The sequence below is a fragment of the Rhagoletis zephyria genome, unplaced genomic scaffold (genome assembly GCF_001687245.7).
Source record: "Rhagoletis zephyria isolate East Lansing unplaced genomic scaffold, Rhagoletis_zephyria_1.1 Rzeph_scaffold_00577, whole genome shotgun sequence".
NCBI classification, from domain to species: Eukaryota; Metazoa; Arthropoda; class Insecta; order Diptera; family Tephritidae; genus Rhagoletis; species Rhagoletis zephyria.
This window is the reverse complement of record NW_016157661.1, coordinates 19,027-31,984: the sequence shown is the minus strand read 5'-3', so window position 1 is coordinate 31,984 and position 12,958 is coordinate 19,027. Positions and strand designations below refer to the sequence as shown.

At 33.0% G+C, this 12,958-nt stretch overlaps 1 long non-coding RNA gene across 1 annotated transcript in view; it reads right to left on the bottom strand.

Annotated features, from left to right (window-relative positions):
• LOC108360467 (uncharacterized) overlaps positions 1 to 12,958 on the bottom strand; it is a 177,160-nt gene that overhangs the window by 152,879 nt on the left and 11,323 nt on the right. Inside the window, exon 2 of the long non-coding RNA XR_001847111.1 lies at positions 7,543 to 8,059. This is a non-coding gene — a long non-coding RNA (uncharacterized LOC108360467). The remainder of the gene's footprint in view (positions 1 to 7,542; positions 8,060 to 12,958) is intronic.

Genomic DNA, 12,958 nt, shown 5'->3' with positions numbered 1-12,958 from the left:
GGAAGGCTAAAAACCCCAAAACCTGAGCGGCAGCGAACTCATTAATATAAAATTATTAGTTCAGTTGATACAGGTAAATATGCATATATTTATTAGATAAAAGCCGCGTATTATAAATTCTTTTTCTAGCAGTTTGCATTTTCACGCCCGGTAAAATAGTCCGGCCTAGTGAGAAACACAAATTAATCTCAAAGTGGCTGTGTCAACAGCCCGATAACGATGAGCTACACGTTGTTTGCTTTCAGAAAAGTTTGTCGTACTTTTTCCTTAGGATATTGTTCAAAGCGCAGCAATACAAGGTGTGTTGACTGATCATCTGATTGGATATTTTTGTATCTACACTAGTACAGGAGAATGTCATCGAAGACGAAGTGGCGCATCTTTAGGATGCCAACAAAACGAAATGACGAAAATTATCTCCTATTCCCTTTCGTTTTGACATCCAAAAAGCAATAACAAAATACACGGGACTTTTACTTATATGCAATTGCCACCTCCTTGTATGGACGCGCCTTGATATTGTTTTTAAAAGGAATCCGCCATCAATGTCTTTAATTTTTTTTGAATTGTACGAAAATTTTAAAATTTTGAGAACACGCGAACTTATAAATAACTACATTACTGACCGTCTCTACAGAATAAAATTTATAACTGTCAAGCTGTCATTTTGGTTGCTAGATATAAGTTATATCAGAGGCAGGCCCGCCCGCAAGGGGGTGTTTTGGGGTTTCAACACCTTTGCCTCCCCCCCTATTGGAGGGACATATACAAAAAAAATTGCCATCATTTAGTTTAAGATAAAAACGGTAAAAAATATTTTAAAATCTCAACAATTTTTATTGAGTCTGAGGCCGTTTCAAATAGTTCATGTCCCAGTGATCGCGGTGAGGAGATGTGGTGATAGAAGCTATAAATTTTTGTTTTTCCACAACATCTTTTCATTAGAAACGGCCTCAAGCACGATAAAAATTGTTGAATATAATGGTCAAAAGACCATAAAAAAACAACAAAAAAAGAAAAATTCAAGAAACCCGTAAAACCTTTTTTTATGGAAATAGCTTAATGGTGACAACATTGTTTTTCCGTACCATTAGGGTATCGAAGGGTACAGTGGATTCAGCGGCAAATGGGTTCCACCTATTAAAAAAAAAATCTAGAGTCATTTATATTGGCGATTCAAACACAAATGAACTCTGTGAAGGGAAGCCAATAAATATATAAAAAATTACAGTCAAATATTGAGTTTGAAAAGATATTATAGTATGCATTGGATTTTAACCCCTTTCCATGAAAGGATTGCGTGAACTTTATGAAACTTACGTTTTATGGAACGTAGGTTTTATTTCACGTCCTATATTTGCACATTACACGTTTTTGTTCTAAAAATTATTTTTTTTTTTAGAATTTGAATGTTTATTATTTATTTGTAGAATTAAAAAATTACACTAGCTAGTATTGTGGCCTATTGGTATTTTCGTAGTGTCAGCTATTGGTGGTAATAATTTTATAATACTTTATTATTTTTATAATTTTTTGGAATCATGAGAAATATATATTTTTGTACAAGAATTCAATGTACAGTTAGTGTACCACAATAAGCAATGTCAATGACACTTATTTTAGAAGCCTATAAGAAACTTTCAAAAATTTGATTCAACTCGTTTCTCATTTTTTCTAAAACAAAATAAAAATAAATAAAAGTATATAACAAATGACTAAGTGACCATCAAGTCAAGATGCAAGAATAGTATTTTCAGAGATAGGAGTCGAGAGTTTTAGCTTTAATTTAAGCCAGGAAGGTTCTATCACCTTTCTTTGCTAGAGCTTTTAAAATATTGGAAAAAACCGATTTTTTGACAATTTGACCTCGTTTTTTTTCAAAATCTCGAGCCGATGGATTCGTTTACGTATTCGTAATCATCTCGAAAAAGTCTATGAAAAACAGCTTTAACATTTGGTGTACCAATTTTTTTTCTACGTTTGTTGGGCTGTGTGTTCCATTAAAAATTACCAAAAATTCAGATTTCTTTTTTTTCTATGTGGTCCATAATACCCTTCGCTCCCCTATTTAGTTATAGTTTTGCGGGTCGAAAATCTAACTTTTCTCAAATCCCTTGGTAATAGTGAAAATATATTGTATAATGAAGTCAACAACAAGCCAGCAAAATACTAGTATTTCATTTTAGTTGTAAGAGCAATCGACCGCAAAGTGGCCCACAGCACACTAGTCGAATAAGACCAATTCTTGTTAAAAATTCTGGGTTCGGCAAAAAGGTTTGGTGCATATTATTAGATAATGAATCCGTTTACGCAAAAGATAAAGTCAAATTTCATTTCTCGCAGCCCTTTAGCTTACTGTTAATCTCAAGGTTATCTGTTTTCAATAAAATTTTAATTGTTCTTTTGATAATTGCACTGGCCTATGGTCAAAAGATGTAAAGAACAGCTTTAATATTGCTGGCGTGCATTTAGGTCGCTGGTTCCAAATATTCTAATCTTTTTTTAATATTAGCTATAGTTTGCGAATTTTTGCAAATTTAGGAACAATTTCGGTAACTCCAATAGAAAAACCATTATTTTCCATCATCGTGGAAAAATTTTGTTTATGCAAATGAGTATGGAAACTGAACAGGCACAACTTCTAGAAACACTAATTGGTTTACTTATGTTTATGCATACNGCTGTTCACATCTGAGTATGGATATGTAAGTGTACATACGCATCCCAAGCATGCAGAGCGCCGCTCTGAGAGCGGTGACAACACACNCGACAAAAAATTTTGTTCACAATTTGTTTTATTTTAAATTATTTTTTTATAATCTCGCCTTCAATTTGGTAATTATTACGTACCGATCGAGTATCATTTACCAAAGTTATATCGAAAAACTTAAGTGGATCTCCAGTTTTTTTTTCTAAAAAAAATTCTCTGTGTATAAATAACTTTTAAATGATAGAACCGGATTCCAGAAAAGTGTGTCAGGGAGTGACTTTTTTCGTTCAAGCTAAATGCAAAGCAATATCGTCCAATTGGAGAGTCCTCAAAAGGATTTCCCAGGATATGTTAAATACTTTTGCATTTACCTACAGTCACTTTTTCACATAATGGAATTAACTAAAATATTTATATGTATCTAAACACTTATTGCACGTCCCCTACTTTCATATAATGGCAGATTTAGAAACCGCGAACAATTTTCAAGACTGCTTAAATGGACTTAAAATGGGCGTTTCTCACCCTAATTGTATTATGTTAATGTATGTAAATACTTATATGCTTGAAACTACTATTAACATATCAATCGATTCCTAATCTTTGACAATACATATTTGACTTCATTCACCGCAATCTTGATAACTGACCAAATCGGCGTGACCAAGTCCATGGCCCACTTAATATTATATAAACATCGGAAAACATTAGAACGTTTGAAATAAATCTCGTCTCACTTTTTTGAATTTTTCACTTGGTTGCTGAAGTAATGACGAATTGAATTCATAAGGGAAAATTATAGTTTTTGTAAGTTTTATCTTACTATCTTAAAAACTTGTAGACTTATTGAAAACTGATAAATGATCGTGAGATACTAAATTTAATAACACTTAATTTGATATATCGTCCTGTTTATAACAATTAACGCATACCATAGATATTACAAGCCAAAGTTTAATTTTAAAAATTCACACACTTTGATTTAATTGCGCGGGCTAAAGATAAGTTTTAAATTAATCTTTCGTGTCCAATAACAATTGGTTTAGACCTAAGACATCATAATATTACTATTACAATACGGTCAAATGCCTTTTATTTTCCCCCATACAAACTCGACCCAGCCTAATGAATATCATCATGCATGTGCAGACAAGCATATGGGCGTACGCAGGTTCGCTTCTTTCTATGAATTCATGATCAATTTCCAATTCAAAAAATTTATGCACATCCATTTCCTTACACTGAGGTGCATAGTAAAAAGGAATACTTTATATTTGATTATCGTTTAAAAATTTTCGTATTTAAAAATAATATTTTCGTACAAAATTTATTACGCACGTATTTGGCTGTTCACATCTGAGTATGGATATGTAAGTGTACATACGCATCCCAAGCATGCAGAGCGCCGCTCTGAGAGCGGTGACAACACACACATCCATACATGGTACATACATGTTTATCCGTACAAATCGCGTGCTGTGGTGTTGATGGATATCCAACATTTGTAAGCGAATTTATATGGCTGGGTGTAGCTGAGTGCGCAAAGATGCTTGTCACAAGTTGTTGATATCCGGAGATGGTCGGGTTCGAATTCCACTACAGGCAACAGCAAATTAAATTTTTTTTTTTTAGTTTTAGTTTCTTGATTATTCACTTCACGGATGCTTTTTCAGTACGAACGTGGTTATTTTAATATGCGCGTTATTGAATTGAATATTTACCAATATACAGTACTTTCGTTGACGTTTATAGTAAGATCANAAAACTTGTAGACTTATTGAAAACTGATAAATGATCGTGAGATACTAAATTTAATAACACTTAATTTGATATATCGTCCTGTTTATAACAATTAACGCATACCATAGATATTACAAGCCAAAGTTTAATTTTAAAAATTCACACACTTTGATTTAATTGCGCGGGCTAAAGATAAGTTTTAAATTAATCTTTCGTGTCCAATAACAATTGGTTTAGACCTAAGACATCATAATATTACTATTACAATACGGTCAAATGCCTTTTATTTTCCCCCATACAAACTCGACCCAGCCTAATGAATATCATCATGCATGTGCAGACAAGCATATGGGCGTACGCAGGTTCGCTTCTTTCTATGAATTCATGATCAATTTCCAATTCAAAAAATTTATGCACATCCATTTCCTTACACTGAGGTGCATAGTAAAAAGGAATACTTTATATTTGATTATCGTTTAAAAATTTTCGTATTTAAAAATAATATTTTCGTACAAAATTTATTACGCACGTATTTGGCTGTTCACATCTGAGTATGGATATGTAAGTGTACATACGCATCCCAAGCATGCAGAGCGCCGCTCTGAGAGCGGTGACAACACACACATCCATACATGGTACATACATGTTTATCCGTACAAATCGCGTGCTGTGGTGTTGATGGATATCCAACATTTGTAAGCGAATTTATATGGCTGGGTGTAGCTGAGTGCGCAAAGATGCTTGTCACAAGTTGTTGATATCCGGAGATGGTCGGGTTCGAATTCCACTACAGGCAACAGCAAATTAAATTTTTTTTTTTTAGTTTTAGTTTCTTGATTATTCACTTCACGGATGCTTTTTCAGTACGAACGTGGTTATTTTAATATGCGCGTTATTGAATTGAATATTTACCAATATACAGTACTTTCGTTGACGTTTATAGTAAGATCAATTACGTTTCTATTTGATTTTAATATTTTTTCCCCTCAGTGTAGTTTTGGTAAACAGCTGGTTGTTGCTGGATAATTTTATCCACTGTGAACGTTCTTTTCAGTTTACTTTTGTTAGTCTGATAAGCACTAATTTACTTAAAAAAGGTAAGATAATTATTACCTATAAATATTTTCTCTTAGTTTGTACTGGAATTTATGTAGGTTAAGGTATGCTTAGCGTTCACAGAGGTTTTGTAGAAAAAACTAAAATGAAATCATCACTAAAGCGATTTATCGATTTGCAGAAGACACTCGAAGGCTGTTGTTTAAATAAACAAGTAATTTTTTAGCAAAAAACATAATCGACTTCAATTCTCATGTAAAACTTTAAGATTACCGTTAATTTCTTCATGATCCAATACTCGGATCTAAACCAAATTAGTATAAGACCTCCCCTGAGGCACCAGAAAAAGAATTATCGAAATCGGTTAATGTGGTATAAGGTTATGCGGTAACATACATAAAAAAAAATATTCCGATGAATTGATGACCTCCTCCTTTTTTGAAGTCGGTTAAAAGCCTAAAAATTAATGAGGTAAATTATTATTAATTTTTAATAGCTATATTTTAACATTTCTAATAAAATTTATATTATATGGTGTTTGTTATATAACCAGCTAGACTTAAAAAAAATTATAAACATTAAATAAACAAAATACAAATAGCCAAAACTAGTCAAAATATCGCACTCCTATTATTTTGTGGACCTGTATGTATCAAGATATAAACTTTGTCCTGTGGAGACGGGCAGTTTGTGTATAGAACTACAAGTATTTACACATGTGTACATATATTGTGAGATAAAAATCAAAAAATTATTTAGTCGCGTAAATTTTGTTTTTCTATCGAACTAATCGTTTTACTTAAAATAATCTTTATTTAAAAATTAAGAAATTTTTATTTGTTCGTGTGGGAAGTGAGTCCAGAGCCAAATTATAGCGTTTAACACATTTATTATAGGTAAACAAAAGTTCTAGCATAGAAGTTGTTGACTACTGGTGAGACATTGACTGCTCAATCATCATCAATGAAAAAATTTTGAAAAGAATTACACGCGTATTTGTCAATGTTATTGTGGCTTATTAACATTTTATTTTTAATATTTTTTTGAGCTTCGTACCACGATTGTTGACTCACGTTTCTTTTTTGCGGTTAGGGCTCGATATATTTATATAGTTAGATGAAATTCGATAACACTAAAAAAAATTAAGTACTTCATTATATTATAGACTTCTGTATGTATTTATGTATGCACATTTACTATATTGTTATTTGCAAATAACATAAATACATATGTATGTCCAAAAATGCATGTAAAAAAAGTAAAGTCGGAATTTTTAGGATTGTTCTATATCGAAAAAGTATACCCCTATTCTTTTATTTTGAAATCAAGAAATATTTAGAGGTCGCTCAAAGCGCTCAAAGTTTTCCATGTATTTAGTATGGGAAAAAGAGAACTTTTCGTCGAAATGGTGTGGAATTCTTGAAACTCAAGATTTTTCGATCGGAAGACTCTGTTTCTCTTCAACAGATTCCCAATAATAAGACCCAACAATTTTTTCTTAGTAACTATATTCCATAGGACCGCCAAAACCCATAGAAAATGCAAAGGGGGATAAATAAAGAATTTTAATTATTAAAAAATGGTTAAACAAATAATTGGATATTATTATTGGAAGTCTCCTGAAGAGAACCAGACAAGAATTCTATACCATTTCCACGAAAAGTGGTTTTTCCCCCATACAAAATACATGGAAAAGTTGGAGCGCTTTGAGCGACCTCTAAATATTTTGTGATTTCAAAATAAAAAAATTGGGGTATACTTTGTTTCGATATAGAACAATCCTAGGGGGTGAGAGCATTAAAATTCCGACTTAACTTATTTTGGACCACCCTAATGTGCATACATCCATACATATACATATATGTATGTAGATACACATACATAGTCAGGCAGGTTCTGCAATTCACCTCCGAGTGAATTTCAACCCCATTCAATTGGAATTCAAATTGGCATTGGTTGAAATTCACTCGGAAGGGAATTGCAGGACCTGCCTGAATATGTATGTATGTATATTGGTGGGCGCATATTGAACTTACCTGGCAAGTGTTCGTCATGTAACTGAACACTTCTATGCTGCTTTATAGTGGCCTTGATATTCTTGTAAAAAAAGTAGCTGCTCGAAATCCAAGCTGACAAACTGCATACAACATTTCTACAACCTTGCTTATGTGAATGGGTCTTTACCAGCGCGATTAATTACAATTTTATTTCAAATAATTCCTTTAAGCTCTAATTTTCTTGAAGCCTGAGAACAGCCCAACGACTCTAACGCTCTTGCCTTTTGCATCCGTTCGCTTTGTACTCGTTGAAAGTTTTTTTTGCTTATATTTCACGTGGTTTGTACTGCTATACTTTATATTTGTTGTTTATACGAACTTATTTTTGACCCTACTTATATTTTTTATGTTATTTACAAATTTGATTCACTTCCTTAACGTTGATAGTAATTATTAAATAGGAACTTTATTTTTTGTCTTTATTGAAAGAGCTATATTAAATAGCACTTCGTTAAAAAACGTTTATTCAAGAGTGCGAGGAATGTGGAAAGCCGTTCTGTGAGTAGCATTTATAGAAACAAAAACAAATAAAAATATATACATACTTATGTATATGCTGAGTGCCAAGAGCTGTGGCACCGAAATTCTAAAAGTTTCCGCACAAATACGTACAACTACTTTCTAAAATGTAAAGTGGAGTTATAATTATAATATCTGACACTACATTAGTGTTGCCAGATTTTTTTCCAGCCATACGGGACAAATGCATAATTTATCCCAAAAATACAGGATTTACAATAATTTAACGGAACAAATGAGAAATAAAGGATTTGCTTTAAAAGCCCATATATTAACAAAGGTGATATATTTCAACGAAGTAATGTTCAGACAACACTTTTTAATTTATACAAAAATTTGTATGTACGTAGACATATAATTGACAAAACCATAAAAACAAAGTAAGAGATACAGTTGTGGTCAAAATAATAGCAGCAAAATTCAAAATGATGCTGTTGGCAACTCTTTTTTTATTTATTGTTAATAATTTTCGTTTAAAATATGGGTCGATCTTTACAAGATACCTCAAAAATTAAAGTCTCAAAGCCTGCAAAAATTTCACAAAACCTAATTAAACTTAAAAAAATGTTCATCAAAATTTCGATGTTTTTAAGCAGATTTCCTAAAAAGATTTCGAATAGCTTTATAGCGCATTCAACTTTAGTGTAATAAAGTGCAAGTTTCAAGCCCCTAAAATTACCATTGATTTTTTAGAATTTTTTTTGTGGAGGGTGTTGCGCATATTCTTCCATATAAAAGTCAGTTTTGTTCATGCTTGATATGGAAGAAGATTCGAAACACTCACCACGAAAAAATTCTAAAAAATCAAAGGTAATTTTTAGCTTTATTTCTATTACACTACTACTATATAATGCTTGCTAATGACCTACTCACAATCTGTGTTGCCGTTGAGAATTTTTAGAAAGTGGCAAAAAAGGGATCATTGATGAAAAGAAGGTTCACCATATTATTTTTGCTTTTCTTTACTAGCAAAAGAATAAATCTGTTGAATTAAAAAAAAGCGGGACAAGCTTTGCCTGTGCACGTATTTAGTGCCAGGCCCGGATTTGGTATTGGATTGATGTCTTCTATACGAAAAGAAGGTTGCCGGGATGACTTTCAGCAGCAGCTCGAACTTACTAAAATGCCGACTCTTACAGGTCTATTCTGCGCTGGTTATAAAAATTTTGTAACCGGTAAATAAAGTTCCTATACATTTTTAAACCCTTTACGCATTCTTGCAACCGGTAAATTTTGTTACCATCTCATAAGCAGGTAATACAGTGATATATGCAATTCCAGAATTTCCAAAAATTTTCATTGCTGAATTGCTGAATATTTTAATTGCATTACCAACATACCTAGAATCGCGGTGACAAGAACTGTAGTTTTGAAATAACAATGTTTTTGTAGGCACCACAATCCACACCATACATGGAAATGATTCTATTTGGCGGCTAAAAGATTCTCATCATATGTTATAAGACTTTTTGATAATAGCGACCGGTATTTGCATAGGAACCGAAATCAGAATACACAAGGGATCGATCTAAATCTTCTTGGGACTTGAAATAGTTCTTCAAATTTCAGCCGAAAAATAAGCAATTTAGAATATAAACTAATCGTTTGAACTTTTGACAGAACTATTTTTTCCGAAATTTGCCTTTTTATTGATTACATCCCCGCATTCGGCTGCCTGCCATTGGGGATAATGCATTTTCCCGTTAAATGAAAGATAAGAACATATCGCAGAGTGTTAGGTTGGAATAATATCTATGTACAAAATTTGCAAAATTATACGTCTGTCAAACTTTTCGAAGGGAATGTCTGATCAACAGCCGGATTCCAACATTCTCTATCGCTAATTTTGATCGCCAAAAAAAACTCCAAAAGAATATCAGGCGCGCCTAACATCATGCAACACCTAGTTCGATGCTCAACCCTCATGCTACCAGATTTGTTTGATTATACATTGCATCTGTTAATTATTCATATTTGGCGACGACATTGCAGAATTTCACTGCAGGAGCGAATTCCGATACTCGCAGAAAAGTATGAAGTGCATACGTTCATACATGTGCAGCAAGGAAAAGAAAGTGTGTTTTAATATCAAAAAGACCATGATGACCGCTACGTGTGTGCGTGGTAACAAACAGGGAAATTATTGTTGAAAAAAAAACAATGTAAAGGAAACAATAGTCAATTCAGCTGGCAGGAAGAAGGCAGGCAAGCAGAAAGGGACTACGTACTATTCATACATACATATGTATATACTTATGTATGGATGTATGTGCTTATAGATGTGTGTATTATGTGCCTAAACAAAAAAAATACAAACAACGAGAATGAAACATGACTGAATTGAAAAAAAAAATGCACAAAATAATGGAAAATCGAAATTTTCTAGCCGAATAGTGGTTACTGCAGTGGAAGTTTCGCATGGAAAACAGGTTGCCATAAACAACCAGTCACCGTGGTAATCATCAGTAATTACCTTTACGTGTAAAGCATTGCAGGTAACTAGACCCAGCAACGCACAAAGTAACAAATATGCATGCTTACATACATGCATATGTATGTATTTATGCGTTCGTAGATGTATAACCCAGTAGGCCGCTAGGTAGTCCCAATTATTAATACTTTCCATCTGATGAGCATAACTACCTCTATGACTATTCCAGGCGATGGTCGCCTTTGCATGAATGACTTTGCGTACTAAAAAAAACAATAAAGTGAACTCGTTCATAATCGATCGTGCGTCCATGCTAATTAATAGGTGCACATGCTTTTTTCTTCTTATCGTTTTGATAGAAACGTTAGGTAGTTAAAAGTTATGCACCAGCTTAGTTTATCCTGCTTCATTGTAGAAAGAAGTAGTGCCTCTCATTTCATAGCCGTCAAATTCATGTATTCATGACTGTCGTATAGCAAACTAAAAATACCATATATCCTGGCATGAATAACATTCGCAGTACCTAAGAAATTTGCCTAGTGGCTGATGTATTACATATGTACGCGATATGTACTTACAAATACTAATTTGAATGAATGCAAAGGTAAAAATATTGTGCACTGCAGTGGATGACATTTGATAGTATTTGTATTGTATCTGTGTTGTCTGCGTTGAAGGATACAGTTGTGAATAAATGGGCACAGACAGCATGTTAACTTATGGCTTTTTCGTTTCTACCAAAAAAGGTTACCTTCTCTTTGCCCTCTACGCACAAATACTAAGAATAGGGCAATGAGAAGGCTACATTTTTTATAGAAACGAAAACGCCATGACCTAACCTAAAATTAGGGTGATCGTGTACATAAGCATGTGAAGTGATACTCATACTCAGGTCTAACAAAATCTTACACAAAGCTGAAAACTCTGGCTAGTCATATATAGTTTTGGGCATAGATAGGTAACTACTCTTTCTCTCAGGAATTCAAAAGAAAGTTGTTTACGCGTTGTTTTAAATCCACATACGATACCGCCTGAGAGCAAAGGAAAATGTTCTATCAAAAGTTCTTAAACCAATATACCATGTTTTTATCTTTTTAGCTTAATTTTTTTAATGAACAAGGGAGTATAACATTTTTTAAAAATAAAAACCTACATATAAAGCTGAAAATTATATTTCCTTCTTGTCCGAGTATTTTCAACCAACCAAAATTTATTTTTTATCGACTTGGATTTTATATATTCATTTAACTTAAATGAATTAAGGATGCTCAGTTTAAACTTTGCTTTCATATTTCGACATTTAGTGGTATTTACATATTTATTTATTTCGATCTACAGATGATTCTGATAAAATATTTTTTAAGTCTTTTACTAAATACTAAATCCAAATATTGGTGAAACAGGGAAAATATAAGTGAAAACACCAAAAATAAAATAAAATGCTTAATTCAAAAGTTTCGCGAAACCCGCTGTTAGTAAGTATTTACTTATGAGCATATGTAGCTACTAAAAATGTACATTGTTCAATTTGAATCGTACAAATGAATTTCTTTATAAAAACTACCTACTTTCCGGAGCCGAGACAAGCTGCAAATATGATAAGAATGTCAAATAAACTTGGATCAATTAACACTACAAACTAAAGAATAATACGAACGAAATCAACCAAAATTGTTTGCGCCACCACACTTTTACCAAAGGTCAAAAAGTTTGCAGACGACAACCCGTAAATGAACTAACATTTGCCAGAAGCAAATCCTTTTTTGTCAATAAATACTCCGGGCAAAGTTAGAGGCGACAAGCACCAACATACATACATGGCGTTTGGTATATTGTAGAATTTGGGAAAATATTCCTTTTTATCTATTCAATTATCGAATTTGCAAAATACCACAAATGCGATCTAAATACTCCTGCATAATAATTTAAATTACAATACTCGTCACTATTGTATAATTATCTAATCCCTTTGATCTTTCGAAAGGCCAGCTAGCCGCAGCTGCCGGTTGTATAGTTGTATGTAAGTGGCTAGCAGACTGACCCGCCGTTGAGAGGAACACAAAGAGCTTACAAGATACATTTGCAAATAAGGGAGGAGATGGGGTATAGCCGCAGTGGGGTGTAGTGTTAAAAGTACTGAAGTAACAAGTAAAAATACGAAATGAGAACCGACTATACGAAACTATTGCAATTTCTTGACTTTATTCAAATGGTTTATGCGCTTTAATCCAACTAAATTTGGTCAAATAAATATAGATTTTATCGATATAACTTAAAAAGTTACGTTGTCTACCGTCGTTTTCGACGTATATCAGAAAATTTGTGGTTTTTGATGGGAAAGTTTTTGTTGAAGTTCTTCTGAGTGATTCTCAACAGAAATGACCGAAACCCACCGTCAGCGAATTGACTGGACCTTTTCAGTGTTTTTTTAGGCCTGGTAAATCC